The sequence below is a fragment of the Lolium rigidum genome, chromosome 7 (assembly GCF_022539505.1).
Source record: "Lolium rigidum isolate FL_2022 chromosome 7, APGP_CSIRO_Lrig_0.1, whole genome shotgun sequence".
In the NCBI taxonomy this organism is placed as follows: domain Eukaryota; kingdom Viridiplantae; phylum Streptophyta; class Magnoliopsida; order Poales; family Poaceae; genus Lolium; species Lolium rigidum.
In genome coordinates, this window is record NC_061514.1 from 295,752,010 (window position 1) to 295,770,940 (window position 18,931).

The following is an 18,931-nucleotide window of genomic DNA, read 5'->3' on the forward strand; positions in this document are numbered from 1 at the left end:
ATGAATTGGGATCCGATGCGGATAAGCTCTTTGATCATGGGCTGTCAAAGAAGAACAAAGAAAGAGAAACATCGGTATGAAAAAAGAGTGAAGGCGTCAAAAAACAAAATAGAGGAAATATAGATATCGGCAAGAAAATTAAAAAACTTACATCATCCAAGAGCAGAGTAGAAGAGCTACCCAATTGAGGGGCAGGCTCAGTGATCATCTCAATCCTTGTCCATTTTGGTGAAGGAGCAAGGGGGCTTGATGGCGGAGTAGTGGTGACGACGTTTCGTTGAGGAGGCGAGGATTCTTCTCCTTCAACTAACGTGTCCGAGGCAAGTAAAGTATGTGACGTGCTCGTCCGAGGAGCCACGTCAACAGTTGGTATTTCTTCCTCATCATCGCTGTGATTAAAAATTGACAGTATAAAAAGCAAGACAAGATAAACATTTCGAGTACAGAAATAAGGAGAAGTAAAAATGACTTACGAGCTGACGAGGGATTCAAGATAAGGATCGTAAGCTGCCTTCTGATGTGAAGGACCAACTTCTTCGGCTTTGGAAGTGCCGGAATCTTCGACATCTTTCCTCTTCCTTTTGCCTTTTGGGGAGACAGCGGGAGGAGGAGATTGTGCCGACGCAGTGCCTTCGGAAGAACCCGCAGATTTTCGAGAATCTACGGGTTCATTCACAAAAGATGGGGCTTCTTGATTGTCATCAGTGACAATCGCCCTTTCTTCGACTTCTCCACCTTCAGGGAGAGGAGGAAGCGAGACAAGATCTGGATGATCCTGTGCACAACAAAAAATAGGGAGAGACGTTAGAAAAGGAGTTACAAAACAGTTAGCAAAGCAACAACAAGACAATAGGCAAAGATTACCTGGGGGAGTGGATTGGCGGCACTGAAAGGTTTTACACGACAAGAAGCAGGGACAGGATCTTTTTTGTTGAGAGATGAGATTTTTCGGACAAGTTTTTCCAAGTCTTTGACCTCCAAATCCACTGACAGCCGATCTACATCCTCGCTGCCAGCATATCTCCATAGAGGATATTTGCGAGCCTGAAGCGGCTGCACTCTAGTCCTAAGAAAATATGCAGTAATTTGGATACCCGATAACTCCTTGCCGCGAGTATTTTGCAACTCGTGGATGCGAGCCATCAGGGCTTCTGTCGACACCCGTTCTTCTTCGGTGGCCTCCGCGTCCCAGGAGCGGCGGCGGAAAATTTTCTCGGCACCATCAAAAGGCGGGATGTTGTCCTCTGCACATCCATGGTTCTCCTCCTGAATGTACAACCACTTCTTGCGCCATCCTTGAACTGAGTCAGGAAGCTTAACGTCGAAGTAGTTGACAGTGGGTCGAACAGAAATCACAACGCCGCCTATATTTAGGCGACATTGGGCGAGCCATTACGGCGGCAGAAGAAAATGCGCTTCCAAAGCGCCCAGTTAGGCTGGACGCCAAGGAAGGCCTCGCACAGAGTGATGAAAATGGAAATATGGAGGATTGAATTTGGCGTAAGGTGGTGGAGTTGCAAACCATAGACAAAAAGAAGTCCACGGAGAAAAGGATGAATGGGGGCGGAAAGACCGCGGATGAGGTGGTCGACAAAACTTACCCGGTACCCCATTGGAGGGGTTGGGTAGCTTTCCTCACTGGGGAAGCGCAATGCCTGGGGTTTTTTGCTGATCCCCAGCTTCCTCAGCATGTTGATGTCCTGAGCGGAAATCTTGGATCTTTCCCACTCCGCCGTTCCAAGATCCACGGCAGCCATGGAGGACTCCGGCGTGCTATGCCTTGTCAAGCGACGAGGTGGCATCAACAATGGCGCAGGATTCGCAGTTTGGAGGTGAGGAGCTCAGGAGGTTGTGGATTGCAAGGGGAAATTTGCAGATGAGAGAAGGAAGACGGCGCGGGCGGAAGTGTCCAAGGAGGAAGAAGATGAATTTATATAGGGGTGCGGTGAAACGACGAACCGTTGGATAAGGAAAATGTGTGACAGATGATAGCCACGTGGCATCAAGGGTAAATAGGTAATTCAACGTCGCGGAAGTTACGGTGTGCGTGCCAGAAAAAGCGGAGGACGTGTGTCCCCCACTTGCACGACGTGTCAAGATAGTGGATTAATTGGGCCCGCATGGCGGCGAGAAAAGGCTTGTCGAAAATTTTTGACAAGCAATCGTGGCTATCGTCAGCAACAACGTCATCTTGACAGAGGGAAAAATTCGACTCAACAGCTTCATAAAAGGCGACACGGAAAAATAATGATTGAGCCTTTGATCAAATACAAGTTTCTGATCAAATGCTCGGGGGCTACTTTGAAAAAAAGAAACAGATCTAGAAAGACAAAATAAAAGTGGCATGAGCCTATGACCAAATACAAATATTTGTTCATAGCCTCGGGGGCTACTCCCATCGGGAGCGCTGTTCGCGCACCCGAGGAATTATAAAACTTCGGGAGATAAAAAAAGAATATAGCGGCATGAGGCGTGGAGCCTACAACCAAGAACAAATCCTTGGCTGTAGCCTCGGGGGCTACTCCCATCGGGAACGCTGTTCGCGTGCCCGATGAAATTATAAAAGAAAGAAAGAAAAAGAAAAAAGAAAGAGTAGAAGAGCAAAAGAGTATATTTCGAGTTATAATTAACTCTACATACACTCCCATCGGGGGAACAATATAAGTCATTTTTTGACTCGATAAAATGTGCTATTCCAACAGCCGAAAGAGTACTCGACAATATATTCTCAGAACGCCAAAGTTGCGATCAATTTCTGAATGCCGCAAAATTGCGAAGGTAAGACCCCAGAATCCGTTCTGCTGGGCGTGGCATCGCCGAAGACTGCGCTCTGCTACTTTTATCCGTATCAACAGATACGAAGAAAAATCCTAACGGACGCGTTAGGTACCCGATAAATTTTACTGGGACTTGACAGAATGGTAAGACCTTAAGCGGCGCCTGTCGAAGTTTACACCAGTATCCCGAGGTCATGTCCAGGGACGTGACCTTGAAGTAGGTTTTTGCGGATTGCCACGAGAGCAGTTAACTAGTACCTGATCCGTCAGATGAACTAGCCCCAACTACCATTATCCCTGTACAATATAGAATTTTATGTGAAGAAATATATAAAAGTCAAAGCTGTTGAATAAAAATAAACAGCGGAGATTTTCCTTGACTCTACGATTCAAGCAAAATCTCGGGGGCTACTGACATAGGCATCCCAAATGGGCCTGCCGAAGATAGTACCCGGGGTTTACTGAAGGCCCACTACCCGAAGAATAAGAAGATTCGGGAGCCCAAGATGTATTTAAGGAAAGATAGAGTTGTAATAGGAAGTGTCATTTGTAATCTTGCGGGATGAGTTAGAAACCTTCCCGGAATTTGTAACTTGTACTACACGAATCCCTCGGCTCCGCCTCCTATATAAGGGGGAGTCGAGGGACGAGGAGATCATCGAATCATTGTTACAAACCCTAATTTTCATAATCGTCGAGTACTTTTCGGCTGAAACCTTCGAGATCTACTTGCCCTCTACTTCCAACTAAACCCTAGCCTACAATCCATAGGCATTGACAAGTTGATACCTTGTCACTCGGTGACTTATGTTCTCTATGTCGGTGAGTCCTTACTCTAGTGGGTTGTGCCCAAATATGTCGAGTAGACTCAAAATGTTAGAAAATCAGCACACAACTGGATTGAAGAATCATTACTCCTTTCAATCCATATTAGGTGTTTCTTTTGTACTAAATCAATGGCACTTATTGTGGATCAGAGGGAGTATGTGATTTGTTGCACCGATCATGAATGTTCATATCGTTTTGCAAAAAAAATGTACCAACGGATATTGTATTGTACATCAAAGGATCTGTAGCTTCATTTACTTCCAAAGAACCAACCACTAATCAAACAGATGCATCGATTCTACCTCAAGAAGAACAAAAAACCAACTAGATTCACGGTTGAAATAAATCTTCTATTGGGAGTTTCTTAGTACTAGTCAAATTGAGATGCCGCAATGCAAGTGAGGCTATTGATTTGGCATTCTAGCGAGGGAATTGTGACTCTGGGCTATTTAATATAGGTACAAAGCATTTAGTCGATTGATGTAGGAATAAGAGAGCATCAACATATGTAGTGAACAAACAAAATAAATTAACTGAAAAGCTCGGAGACATATCTAGGTGGACGAAAAGCTCACACATAATACATACCCACCATGACATATAATTGTATCATGGTGTAGACTCCTGTCTCTTTGATTCAAAAGGGAAGTAATTAACATAGTTCAATAAAATAGCAATATGCATTATCCAAATCTTTATGAAACTCTCGGAGCTGAGTCTATCCGAGGAGCGGAAACAATAAGGGTTCATCAAACCCCATGCATTGACAAAGGACATAGTTACAACTTACACCGATGGGATCTCATACCCAAGCCGTGAATATTGCAGGCTTGCGTAAAATGTAGTTGTTCAGTGTTGCAAGGTTTGGTTCCTGTGGGAACCCCACATCATGTTGGTCAACTGCTGAGTGTGAATGTACTTGAGCCTCGCGATCCAAATAGTATACATGGCTACCCCTTAATCCAATCCTCTCTGGATTCATGTTATGTCGTGGTTGGCCAGGGCCTCCCCTGGTGAAGAAGAATGCCTTCTTCTCCAAGCATTCATCTTCGAGTTTCAGATATTTAATAGGTTCAGCAGACAAGTCGAGGAAGAAGGCTTCCCAATCATCAAGCATGAGAATCATGTCTTCACATGCCACCAACTTCCCACAAAGCTTGGATGGGCCCCTATTCTCGCCACAAACAACTTTAAGTGCCTCGATGCAGAGTTCAGGTGTCAAGTGCACGACGTACAAATTATGGCGTGTCCTAGCAAAGACTCGACCTCTGAAGGTCACAATCTGTTGAATCACATGCGCATTTATATAATCACAGTGCAACCAAGACGGGCTCCCGACTCGCCAAGCAAATAGGCAATGTGGGCCAGTGACAAAGAGATAAGAATCTTGTGATGCGTGTGGAGTTATGAAGGCTCTATAGCATAGTTGAGTCAGTGGACAAGGTGGAGCTGAAATTGTAGTGCCAGTTAAGATGTCCATAATGACATGGGATCTGCCAAAGGAGAAAATGATATGACCATAAGAGCATTCTACAGGTGTCATTGTGTCCAATATACATGGGGGACTCAAGCGACGCAAAGGATTACTTGGATAGGAGATATCAATGAGCTCCCATGTGTGTCGAATGGTGGAGTCATCCGTGCTTGTTTGGGTGGCACAAATCCTAAAAATAAGAGGTGGGAAGAGTGCACCTAAGGTAGATCTGATAGACATGAATGCAGAATGCCAACTGGGACATGTGGAGGTGAATGCAAGAAGGTCGCGGGTTGAACCCAACTTGACAATGATGGAGTGCAATAGCTCAACCGGTAGGTCCGCCTAGCCTTGGAGTCCAAACATGACACATATCATGGAGATGGGGGTGTTGGAAATTCGGCTAATGCTTTGCATGGTGTCAAATTCTGCATAAGGGGAAATATGGAATTTAGGGATATCAATTACAACGATGTCTTGAGTAAAATAATATATTAAATGTGGTAACTATTTTAACCTGATACTAATGAAGAAATTGATACTACGAGCGTTAGTAACACCTAAAAGATAATACATAAGAGAGTAAAGAATAAAGTTTGCCACCAAACTTTTCGTTCTTTTTAAACAAAATTGTGATAGATTTAATCATTTGTTAGGACTAAGGAAAAGGCAAGTGTTTTCTTGTTGTAGTCACATAAGATGCACAATAATATTGAAATTTCAAGGTTGTTTTACAATGGTAGCAAAGATCCTTTAATAGTTTCATATTTTTCTATGTAGCAAGCACAACAATGATTGGACACCATATACACACATGGGTAGCAATTTTCCAAAATAATTTTTTTGAATCAGTATACACTAATCTCCCTCAACATTAATTAACCCCAAGCTATCAAACCTCGCTACTATGGCTGTCCAAACAATGTGCGTCACAGATGATTTTTCTTTTATGTCAGTTTTTACATTGCCTCAAACTTATCTAATATACCTTTGGGTCAATTATATTCTGACACCCTTCTAACATGTCGTGTATGCCACTTCGAGATTCATCCACATTATTTCGATAGATAGTTTGCCAATAATGTTGAGTAAAGAATGTTAAGACTAAAAGTACTAGATTTAACACCTTTGTTAAAAATATATGGAAACACAGTTAGATTGGTGTGCTTCATGCAAATAATTCTATATATACATATAAATACACAATATTTATATATTTTAAAGCAATTAAAGGAGGATTATCGTGAAACATGTAATTGATGTGATAGGCAGCCATATATGTCCATTTTGTTGAAATCTTTTAGTATGCTTTTTGTAAAATAAAAAAGCACCATCTCAATTTTTAAGAAATGAATTACATAGTATAATGGTAATCAAGAGAAAACCAACCTAATCACTTTATTGTAAGTTTCAAGGATGAATTCCACACATATGTCGAACTTTAGTCTAAGAGAGTACACACATAATTATTTGTGTTGGGTAGTTTATTATTGCACTTATGATTCCTCAATTGTATAATAGAAGGTCACCGCTGCAAATGAACAACATTCTTGTCAGTCTATAGCCACAACAAGCTTGACTATGGAATGGAGGCACATATAACGTAAGGAAGATGCACCGAGTAGCCCCCTCTAATTTTAAGTATATATAGTCTATGGAGGATAATGGAAGGTTTAGCACTACTATAAATCATATTGTGACATTAATGTCGTATGTTTCCTCCTCCCTTTATATTTCCCAAGAAATCAAAGGTTTCAACTCAAGAGTGGGAATATTTTAATTATCATTGCAAGATTTGAAGGTTCTAACCCATAAAAGGCAGGGTTTCTACCCAGAAATCATCACTGCCCAACTAAAAGTAGACATACTTCAACAAAAGACGCATACAATTCTTACACAAACTCATATCAACATTCAACTCTAAGATAAACTTTATTTATAGCATCTCTTCTCGGGTTTACCTAGAAACAACGAATGAAAATAGGCATGTGGATAATAGTTTCTGTAGTGTTGGCTACGCGGGAGGGCATGGTGGTGGAGGGTAGAATTACCTTCTCGGGCGCTATCTAATCTCTCTAGGATATTTTTGTTGGGACAACTAGAAGCTCCAGTTACGCACTATGTTGGATCTAGATCCAGACGAAACAAAGTTTCCTACTCCATGCGGTTGGGTGGATCTAGTTTGGACTAAGATGGGAGGGAGATCATGTCCAACCTGGTCACCTAGACGCATAGTAAAAAAACTCATAATCATTCTCTTATCTGAATTGTCCTCCGGATGCCCCTCACAATAAACTCATGGCACCTTTGAACTCAACGAAAACTAATTTATATCCGATAATATCTAGAAAGTAAATAAGATAAAAAAATATAGTTTTGCTTCATCCTACCTTGTTGGATGCCGATAAGACGGAAGTACGCAATGGTGGCGGCTGGAACTAACTTCCACAACGATGGTCGATGTAAGAAGTTGTTGTTAGGTATTATCTAGTGGCTCCGCTCCCTCGTTTTGTTGGATCTAGATCTGGTATGAACCGGATGTCCTAACCCACGAGGTTGTGTGGATCTAGATCTGGTATGAACCGGATGTCCTATCCCACGAGGTTGTGTGGATCTAGATCTGGTATGAACCGGATGTCCTAACCCACGAGGTTGTGTGGATCTAGATCTGGTATGAACCGGATGTCCTAACCCACGAGGTTGTGTGGATCTAGATATGGACAGAAACTGGCACTCCTGGCGCTCACGGTTGGCACTTGGTAGCATCTTCCACCAGCAAGCCGTGTGTGAGAGAGCGGCATGCATGTTTGTCTCTTGTGGAAAATGAGTCCAAAAAACATTAACACATGGCTTGGTGGTCCTGAAAAGAAATATCACGTGGAGAGTGCGGTCACAAATTTCCCACCTATGGTCCTACAAACAATTTTTTGTGTGGGTTATATTTTTATCCTACCACGCTAATTAATTTCACAGAAATATGCAAGATCATTGTCCAAGAAGTTGATTGTGAACGCATCCATCATTTGGATTTAACATTTTGCATGTGTTTCCTATGTGCATACTTGATGCTTCTGAACAATTGTCATGGAAATTTTCAGCCATGTGGCCATGTGAACAAGAATATAGCAAAAAAAAGGTATGCTTTTGTAGCTTGTACATGGCACCATAATCAGGAGTACTATGATGTAGCACCTAGGCGTAGGTGTACCTGATATTGAAAAACTCGAATAACTCTACTTAAATGTTTCAGAAAAAGTTGAAATGATTCACATACATACAAATCACCTTGATACTTACTCGTGCAAAATTTTGAGAAAAAATATGACCGTATGTAACCTACATCAAAAAAAGAGAAACTAAACTTTGTTATACTATGTATAGTATACGTTCACTCCTTATATTCACTACCGGAAAATATTTCTTTGCCGAGTTTTATTGTCTATGCCGAATGTTAAATTTCGTGGTACTCGGTTAAGATCGGTTTTGCCGAGTGTTTTTTAAAATACACTCGGAAAAGCGGTAACGAGATCAAATATCATGGATGATGTGGTCGTACTCTTGCCGAAATCAAGTTCAAGATGAAGTCCTTCTGGTGCTGCAAGTGGGAAACACCTCCATACTCGGTCACATGTACGGTGTCGATCAACACGTTCGCTCCATGTTTCAGTGGACAACGGATGCAGTAGATCCTTCTCGAAATCACAGCAGCATGATGGCGTGGTGGTGGTGGTGGAGGAGCAGAATTCCTGCATGGTTTCGCCAAGTCTGCGCATGAGAAGGAGGGAGGGAGGGTGGCGGCTAGGCTTGGGGAAAGGGTGTGGTGGCTGGCCAGCCCCTCACCTCTATTTATAGAGGGAGGGTGTGGCAAGGGCTGCCACCCTTGGCCCACCCCTCTCTAAGGCAGGCACATGGGAGGGGGGATTGACTTCCAAGTCCCCCCTCCCCCCCCGAAATCAAGGGATCTCAATCTTATCCCCTGATCTTATCTCCATGGGATGGCCACCTAGGCCTTGAGGCTAGGATACACCCCCTCAGCCCATGTGGCCCCTTCCGGGGTGGTGGGCCCACTGGTGGCCCTCTAGAACCTTCTAGAAACTCCGATCAAAACACCAAAAATTTTCCGAACCCAGGAAAGTAACCCTTATATGAATCTTATTCTCCAGACTATTCCGAACCTCCTCACAATGTTTTGGATCCAATCCGAGACTCTGAACAACATTCGGTCTCCATATCATATTCCATGTCTACTTGAACAACATCAAACCTTAAGTGTGTAACCCTACGATTCGCGAATGATATAGACATGATTGAGACAAATCTTCGATCAATAACCAACGAAAGGACCTGGAGATCTGTAATGAGTCCCACACATTCAACGATGACCTCGTGATCGAAAGAACCATAAGATTCGTTACCAATTCCCTTCGTGATACTTTGCTTATGCAAGATTCGATCATCGGTATCTCTATACCTAGTTCAATCTCGTAACTGATAAGTACTCTTTACTTGTTCTGTGATATGCCATTTCTTGTGATTTAGTTACATGCTTGCAAGTTAGTTGGATGCAATCTCACAGAGAGGGCCCAGAGTATATCTCTCTGTCACTTGGATAGACAAATCCCACTCTTGATCCATGAGCTTCAACTATCACTTTCAGAGTACCCAATGCCACCTTTATAACCACCCAGTTATGAAGTGGTATTTGATGTCATCAAAGTATCCTCCGGTGTTAGTGATTAACATAATCTCATGGTCAAAGTATTAGGTTACTATGCATTTAAGAGCCACAACAAAAAGAACTTAATGACTTGATCTTATTGCAATGTTTACTATGGGTGTGTGTCCATCATATCATTCTATTAATGATACGATCTTGTTACTAACAACATCCAATGTTCATGACCATGAAACCTTGATCATCAATTAATAAACAAGCTAGTTAAATGAGAGGCTTACTAGAGACTCTGGTTTGTTTACAAAACACAGATGTATAAATGTTTCCAGTTAATATAATTATAGCATGAGATGTAAACATCTATCATAAACACAAAGATATAATAATAACCACTTTATTATTGTCTCGCGGGCGTATCTCCAACAGTACGGTGGTATGTGACATAACGTGTCGAAGTGCTATTCATGTGGGTAACAGGGATTAGAAGGGATTCACTAAGCCATATCAATATCCATGGGAAACCCTTAATTGTGAGGGGTCATAGTGGCTTGCTTACGATCATTGCAGTGGTTATTTGGGATGAAATATCAGATAGCTTGTTTATGATCATCTTTTTATGGAGATCTTCCTATACATGCACATGAAAGACCATAAAGATTTATCCTAATCATAAGTAATCTAAATGCTAGTGGTGGACCCTACACTCTCCGGGAACTCCTTAGTCATAACTCCCTCCAACAACACTTGCATGTTCTTTATTTACTTTAGTTATTTACTGTGTTCTTAGTTACTTTAAACCTATCTTAATTACTTTCATCCTAACACTATTTTTTGGTGCGAACGCCACACTGACAATGTGGCTACAGAGCCGTGTTATTTCCATTTGCAAAGCTTTCGTGAGACGAACTTCTAAATAATATTTGTTACTACAAGTACTGCAATAACCATGTTGCTTGTGCAGGAACCCGTCTTTCCTGCCGCACCGCCATCTGTACAACCGCATTCTACCCTTGATTCTTCACGGCTACATCAAAATCATGTAACGTTGTTCGAACATCCTACCACTGAGCTCTGACTTCGTCCAAGTCCTGGCAGATATCCGGCGAGTTGCCTTGATACCGACCATTCCGACGAGCCCCGGTGAGGCGGGCCACCATGCGCGGCAGGGCCGCTGGCCAGGCACGGGTAGGCGCGGAGATCACGCGCGGGCGGTGTGGGGGAGCAGGGCGGCGGGCCAGGTGCGACAACCCCACATGGACGGCGCGACTCCCAAGCGTGGGCGACACATGGAGCAGGGGCGACGGGCGGCGGGGCGGTGGGCAGGGCATGCAAGAGCGGCGCCCGTAAAAAAGATGACAGTTAGATCTCTTAGTGGCATATTCCAGAGTATACTGTTTTATGTTTCTGTTTTGCGGAATTTGCTATGCGCTTCGTTGATTTGAGTATGTATTTGTATTTTCAGTGCTATATATTACCGATTATACAGTTTATGGTTTAGAGGCGCCTGAGCCGGACCAAACCGAATTTGGTCTAGCCTCGATGTCGAACAAAAAGGCAAACAGACAGAACAAGTCTAAATCGGACTCTTTTTGATTCAATTATTCGTTCCAGGACCAGCGGAGCACCTCGGCGATGGCGTGCTCCGTCCCGTCTTCATCTCGTAGACCCGCTTCAGCAGGAACGCAAGAGGCGGCGACTTCCCCTCTTAGCATCGGGCACGCGCGCAGCAGATGATCAGAGTCCGAGCAGGGCAAGGGCTCGACATCGACGCTACAGGAAACAGGAGTCCCACTCCGACCCGTCCTAGGGCTAGGACTAGAGCGAGCGAGGCTACAAATATGCCTGGACGTACTCTTCACGACCAGCAACCAACAAACTCGATTGTCGATCAGCTAGCACTAGCAGCGGAGCAGTCTAACACCTCGCCGACGAGAAGATGCCGACGGACGCCGCCGACACCACGGGCACCGCCGCTGCAGGTGCCCTCCCGAAGATCGTGGTGACCGAGGACGGGAGGCGGATGCGGCTGGTGGACGAGGAGACTCTCTCCTACTTCCGGTCGCGCCCTCTTCGCCCGCCGTTGACGCGCAACTACAGCGCCGAGCTCATGCGCAGGATGGGGCTGGACGACGTGCAGGTGGACACGATGCTTCAGGCGTCCCAGAACGAGCTCAACACCCACAACATCCACGCCGACGTCCTCCGGCAGTACAGCGCCAGGGGATACGCCTACCTCGAGATCCCTCAACTCTACCCCGACGACAACATGGACGAGCGGAACTAGCTAATGGGCCGTGATTGAGGATTCAAGTGGTCGTACCGTAGTCGTCATTAGATTTTTGTAGGATGCTTCTCAGTTTTTTTTGTAGATTTTTTAGGATAAAAACTGTACCGTAAGCTTGTTTGTTTGATTATTACTGCCGAGTGCGCCGACGATCGTTACTCGTTAATTTCATCAGATGTGCTGTCATCTTTGCGACTTGTATGGTTTATTGATTGATGATAACCATCAGCTGATCAAACTGAGAATTGTACGACTGATTATTTGGATAAAAAATTAACCACTCAAAATATTCTGATTATTTGGATCAAAGATTAACTACTCATGCTATTCTCCAAATCATGATGACAGGCCTGCCATGAGGAAGGCCATGGGTCTTTACTGGTCAGCACATGAATAAAAATTGTGCACCGCGATCGGGTTGTGCACCGTGGCTGCTCTGTCCACCCACAAGTAGCACATAAGCGCCGGCAGGAAGAGAGACCCCAGCCAAGGTTATCATCGGATGTCATTATCATCACTCCTTCACGAGCCAATGACACCATATTCACCTTTAATTTCGAACAACCGATACACTGCCTAAACAAATGCAGGAACCCATGTGGCCCATTCCAAAAAGTTGAACCATGGTCTCGAAGAAGCGGCAGCTCCAATTTTGAAAAGGACACCCAAACACGACATAAGCTACTGTGACCGTGTAGAATAGAGAATGATGTCAAACATAGCAATATAAAAAAATAAAATGGGATCAAATAAAAAAAGTAAAATGAAAAAATAGGAAAAATAAAAGAGTAGGAAATAAAAAATATAAGAAAGTATAAAAAATGTCGAATAGAAAGGGGCAAAAGCACACAAAGTTATGTCCCACACAGATCATCGTATGGCTATCAAGTTGCAATGTCGAGTAATAAGTTTTAAAAAGGCCAATGGTCCTTTTTTTATAAAAGGAATATAATAATATATTAAGATGATGCCAATTCCTTCCTTCATTTGAAACAACATAATATCAATAGCTAGTTGAGACATCAATGATACACATATCCAAACAATAAAAAGGGGCGAAAAGGACGTACCAAAGTGACCACTGACAAGCAACAACGTGAACAAACCACCAACATAGGCGACACGACAACTGCAAAAATGTTCTCCAGGTGTGCGCCTCAAGGAAATAAAAATTGCAGAAGGGTCATCGTCTGACGACTAACCACAATAGTCATATCTTGGGTTATCATTCTGAAGAAGGTGAGTCACTAAACATTGCCTTCAACAAGCCACACCATCGAGGGATGCAAAAGGAAGATGGTGTTAAACTTTTTAAGGACTTGCGTGTTATTTTCTTTTCTTGTAAGGGCTTGTCAAATAATATATATCATTAGGCATTTTTTGCAAAAAGTTAGAAAACCAAAATTGCTAGATCAACTAATAAATATTAGACACCCTGAAAATTCAGACTTGGCGTTCAAAGAGCACCTCCAAGAACGAAGTCACATGTGACGACACGCTATGTACCCTTCACAATCACATGTATCAGTACTATTTTCATGCATTACCTATCCTTTTGACACCATTAGGGTGTATGGGGTTATTATCTAATCATTGCAAACTGTGTTCAAGGTCCAAAATTGGATTCAAACAACCATATGCACAAAACTCAGAAACTTCGAGCGGAAGATAGCTATCAATGAGAAATGACTCTCTAACATGTACGGTACATGGATCTAGGGGTGGAAACGGATCAGATGCGGATTAGATAGTGCAATTCCCATATCTATTTTCAATATGGATGCGAATACAGATGTTGCCGAATACGAATTCAGAGTAGATGTTACTCAAATACGGATCATATGTTTACTCAATTCGGAGCGGATACAAATATAAGGAAATAATATACTCATGTCTTATAATGATCCAACTATAAAATGGTAGAGAGATAAATATACTGATATACTACATAGTAGTATTTTTAAGTTCAATCACATAAAAGAAAAATCTGACCATTTTGTTAGTTTATCTACCTTAGGTAATTGGCATATTGGGGTTGAATTACTAATTGACTAACATAATCTTACTTAGATAGCGAATATATCTATTTCCATATCCATATTTGCTTCAAAATTTAATATCACATTTGTATTTGTTTATGTAAAACATATTCGGATTTTACCATATCCATTACCACGGACGTCCGGATTTGGATATTACCACTTCAAGTTTCAATTTTTTAAATACAAATGTCTGATAATACGGATTATCCGGTACCAGTTTCCACCCCTACATGGTTCTACCTTGTATCATCGTGTAAATGATGAAACATTTGGAAATAAAAGAAATCATGATGTAACTAAAGTAAACAGTGAAGAAACATGATGTAACAATTTATAAACATGACAAGCTTTGACTAGAAATATCATATGGCGCGAATTTGAAAGCACCAACTGGCGGCGGATACATTCATTGTAGAAAATCAACGTTATCAATCTGTTTCAAACAACAACAAAATTTAATTAGACATTCAACTAGTCATTCTAGGTATAGCCTAGAATCTGTTGCAAAGCACGGGAAATTTAAATTAGACTTTCAATCAGTCATTCCCCTTGTATTTAAGGCAGCAACATCATAAACAAGAATAACTGCACAATAGGAACCCACAAGATGTATCCACGAACATAAAGGGGAACGGCCAACAAAAAAAGAAGGAAAAATGCTCTATATCCTCCGGAGGCTACAAACCTCCCAACCTCCGGATTCCCCACCATTGGATCCAATCACTCTGAGTTGTTAGATCGGGTTCTCTGTTCAGTTTTGATTAAATCCCACTTTTGCTTCATTGAAGCAAAAAAGGTTCGACAAAAAACAAAAAAACACAAAGACCATTCGGTTTTGGATCTCGCCGGAGACTTCCTTGGAGACCTCACCGGAGCACCGTACTTCGCCGGAGACCTTGCTGGAGCACTGTACTTTGCCGGAGACCTCGTATAAAAACATTTATACTAAAGTAGCAACATGACAGAACAATTGTGGCAAAAATAATATACTATTATAGCATTGCAGAATTTGTACTAAAAACACCACCTCGTCAGAGAACATCGTCGGAGACCTTGTAGCAAAATCTTTTCTACTAAAGTCGCAGAATAGGGGAACAATTGAAGCAACAATATTGTACCATCATATCATCGGGACTTTTTTTGCTGTGACGAAACAAAGTCTGAACGAGTTGCAGCACTTATTTTTATTTTAGTCAAACCGTTTTTTGCTTCAGTGAAGCAGAAGCGGGAGATTCTGTTGCTGCGACGAAGCAAAGTCTAAATTCAGGTGAAAGTCAACACGTGTCACGCATGCAAGCAACGGGCTGGAAAGTTTGGAGTCTCTGGAGGATTTTTAGCACTGGCCAAAAAAGAAAGGCAAACCGATTGTAATTTTGCTCAGAGAAAAAGCATGGGTTTGACAACAAACGAAGAACATATCGCTAACACCATGTGCAAGCCAAGACAGTTTCAGTAATACAGAGTACCATATAGTAAGTTGATGGTCGCATGTCAGTGATTTCCAGGTAGCACCAACAAAAAGTGCAAGGCAAATTTCACGGCCAACAAAAACCAAGGCAAAAGGATAATAATAAGTAATACCACAAATTAATTTAACTCAAAGAAAAACATCTCTTACATATCTCTATATATGACAACAGACGGAGAACATATCTAACACCATGTCCATTAATCCAAGACAGTTTGAATAACACGTAGTAGAAGCATAGCAATAACACAGAGTGTTTTGGTCGCAGACCAGCGGCATTATTATTATTCTTGGATTGGATTTCCATCACGGAAGCGGAGGCAGCTCCGGTGGAGTGGCCGGATACCTCTCGGAGTTGGCAGGCAGCGCAACGTAGGCGTAGCCCTTGTGGAGGTACTGCTGGATGATGTCGATCTGGCTGTCCCGCTGGCGCTGCAGTATCTGGCCCGAGGTCGACAACATCTCGAGCTGCCCCGCGTCCTTGATGCCCCTGAGTCGGAGGGCCTCGATGCTGTAGTCCGGGAGGGGCTTGGAGCGAGGCGGCGACTTGAGGAGAATACGGATGTACTCCTGGTTCACCAGCTCCATCACGTTCCCGTCCTCATCCACCGCCAGCTCGGGGAGGTCCGCGGCCGCCTTGTCGCCCGGTCTGGCCTTGCGCTCCTCGATCTCCACCACGTCGCATGCATCGTCTAGGTACGAGAAGTCCACCACCATGCCCGGGAAGAAGATAGGAGTCGGCGAAGAAGCGAGGACCCTGTAGTCCACCAACACGCGGCTCACCTCCTCCTTGATCTCCTCGGGGCTGCTGGTCATCTTCTCCATCACCTTGCCGGAGAAGCAAGGAACCGTCGGAGCGGTCGTGATCGTGATCCCGGTTGAGTTTGGTTGCGCTCGGCCTCGGAGTAGTGGAGAACCACGTCTATATATATAGGGCCTAGCGAATCCCCAACCCTGGGCGGTATCGGAGTCGGAGCTCCCGGTCTTTCTTCTTTCATGGCCTGTTCCACGCCTCGTCTGCTTCTTGGACTCCGTCAGCCTGTATGCATGGTGGGCCGCTCCGGATCAGAATATATTTCAACTAGTAGTAGTTGATTCTAGAAAAAAAAAATAGTATTGGTGCACTGTTACCTTCTTGGAGACGTCGCTTTTGGAGAGTCTGGAGTTCTTGTGTTGTCTTGGTGGTGGATATACCGTTGTTGCTAGAGCTAGAATACCGTAGCGGGACTTTTCTTTTATGTAAATTCTTCTTTCTTTTTTTGGATGTATGCATCTGTAATGCTATTAGAGTATTGCGTTGTTGCAGATGCTGAGTGTAATTGGTATTTTCTTGATATTAATATATACTCCTTATCGAAAAAGAAAAAGAAACTAGTAGTAGTTCCATAATGGACAGTGCTAGGAATCCTCCGGCCTCCTAGACTCCTCCTGCTTACATGCGTGATATGTGTTTATTTTCTTCTTAAATCTAGTATTCGCATGGTGGGCCATGCAGCAAGCTCTGCGAGCCTATATGCATGGTGGTCGTGGGGTATAGAGGTGGTCTGCCGAGGGGACACAGATGACATGAGGATCCATGGGTGGTCAGTGAGGATGCTGACATAATTGAGGGGCCACCAGCTGTTGGCACAGTTTAGATGTAACTGGACCGCCCACGTGTTCTCAATGGGAGGCATGTTGCTGTCACGGCCTAGGCAATAGCAGCGTGGGCTCCGCTCGTGATGAGAAGACCGGCTTTGCTTGGGCTCGGACCAGAGGAGGGAGTGAGGGAGACGGTGTGTGGTGGTCGCTAATGAGATGGTCATTGGTGGTAGGGAGAGGTGGCCGATGACAACGTGCCAGCCAACGGTGACGAGTATATAATACACCGAGTATGACATGAAAATTCAACCCATGAAACCAACTGGATAGGCTCGACCAGTCTAGATATTTCCATCGACCTAGATATGGCATTGTCTAGAGATTTCACCGATAATAGAGACTGATGTCTACGCACTTCTATTCGTGTAGACAGTGTTGGGTCTCCAAGTGCAGAGGTTTGTAGAACAACAACAAGTTTTCCTTAAGTGGATCACCCAAATTTATCGAACTCAGGAAGGTAGAGCTCAAAGACATCCCTCTCAAGCAACCCTGTAATTACGATACAAGAAGTCTCTTGTGTCCCCAACACACCCAATACACTTGTCAGGTGTATAGGTGCACTAGTTCGACGAAGAGATAGTGAAATACAAGTAATATGAATGATTGTAAGTAGTAATTGCAGTCTGAAATAAAAATGGCAGCAAGCAAACATGTAGCAGAAGAGGTTGTAAACAGTGTTTCGATGCTTAAAAACAAGACCTAGGGATCATACTTTCACTAGTGGACACTCTCAACAATGATGCCATAATTAAATACATAGATATTATCACTTCACTATGCTACTTGATACGTCCAAAATGTATCTACTTTCCCGAACACTTTTGCTATTGTTTTGCCTCTAATTTGTGTATTTTGGATACAACTAACACGGACTAACGCTGTTTTCAGCAGAATTGCTCTGGTGTCTCGTTTTTGTGCAGAAATCCAACTTTCGGGAAAATCCCCGGAATTTATGTCGAAGGTCTTATTTTTCCAGAAGAATTACGGAGCCAGAAGGGCAAGCCAGGTGGAGGCCCGAGGCCCCCACACACCAGGCCGACGCGGCCCAGGAGGGGGGCGCGCCGCCCTACTGTGTGGCCGCCTCGGCTGGCCTCTGACGCCCTCCTCTGGACTACTTAAGGGTTTCGATCTAAAAACGCGAGAAGGGAAGTCGAAGTCGCCATAAACCATCCAGTACGCCGCCATCGTCGCGAAACTCCGTCTCGGGACCAGAAACTCCGTTCTGGCACTCCGCAGGGACGGGGAATTGGAGGAGATCATCGCCATCATCACCACCGACGCCTCTCCATCGACCAGCCATGTTTCCCCCATCCATGTGTGAGTAATTCCCCCGCTGTAGGCTGAGGGGATGGTAGGGATTGGATGAGATTGGTCATGTAATAGCATAAGATTGTTAGGGCATAGTGCCTAGTGTCCGTAATTGGTACTTTTATGATATTGTTGCAACTTGTTATGCTTAATGCTTGTCACTAGGGCCCGAGTGCCATGATCTCAGATCTGAACATGTTATCAATTCATGATGATATTCATTGCTTTATGATCTTACCTGCAAGTTGTATACACCTATTGTTATCTGGAACCCGAGGCCCCAAAGTGACAAAAATTGGGACAACCGAAGGGGAAGGCGGTGATATGAGGATCACATGTGTTCATGGAGTGTTAATGCTTTGCTCCGGTACTCTATTAAAAGGAGTACCTTAATTTCTAGTAGATTCCCTAGAGGCCCGGCTGCCACCGGCTGG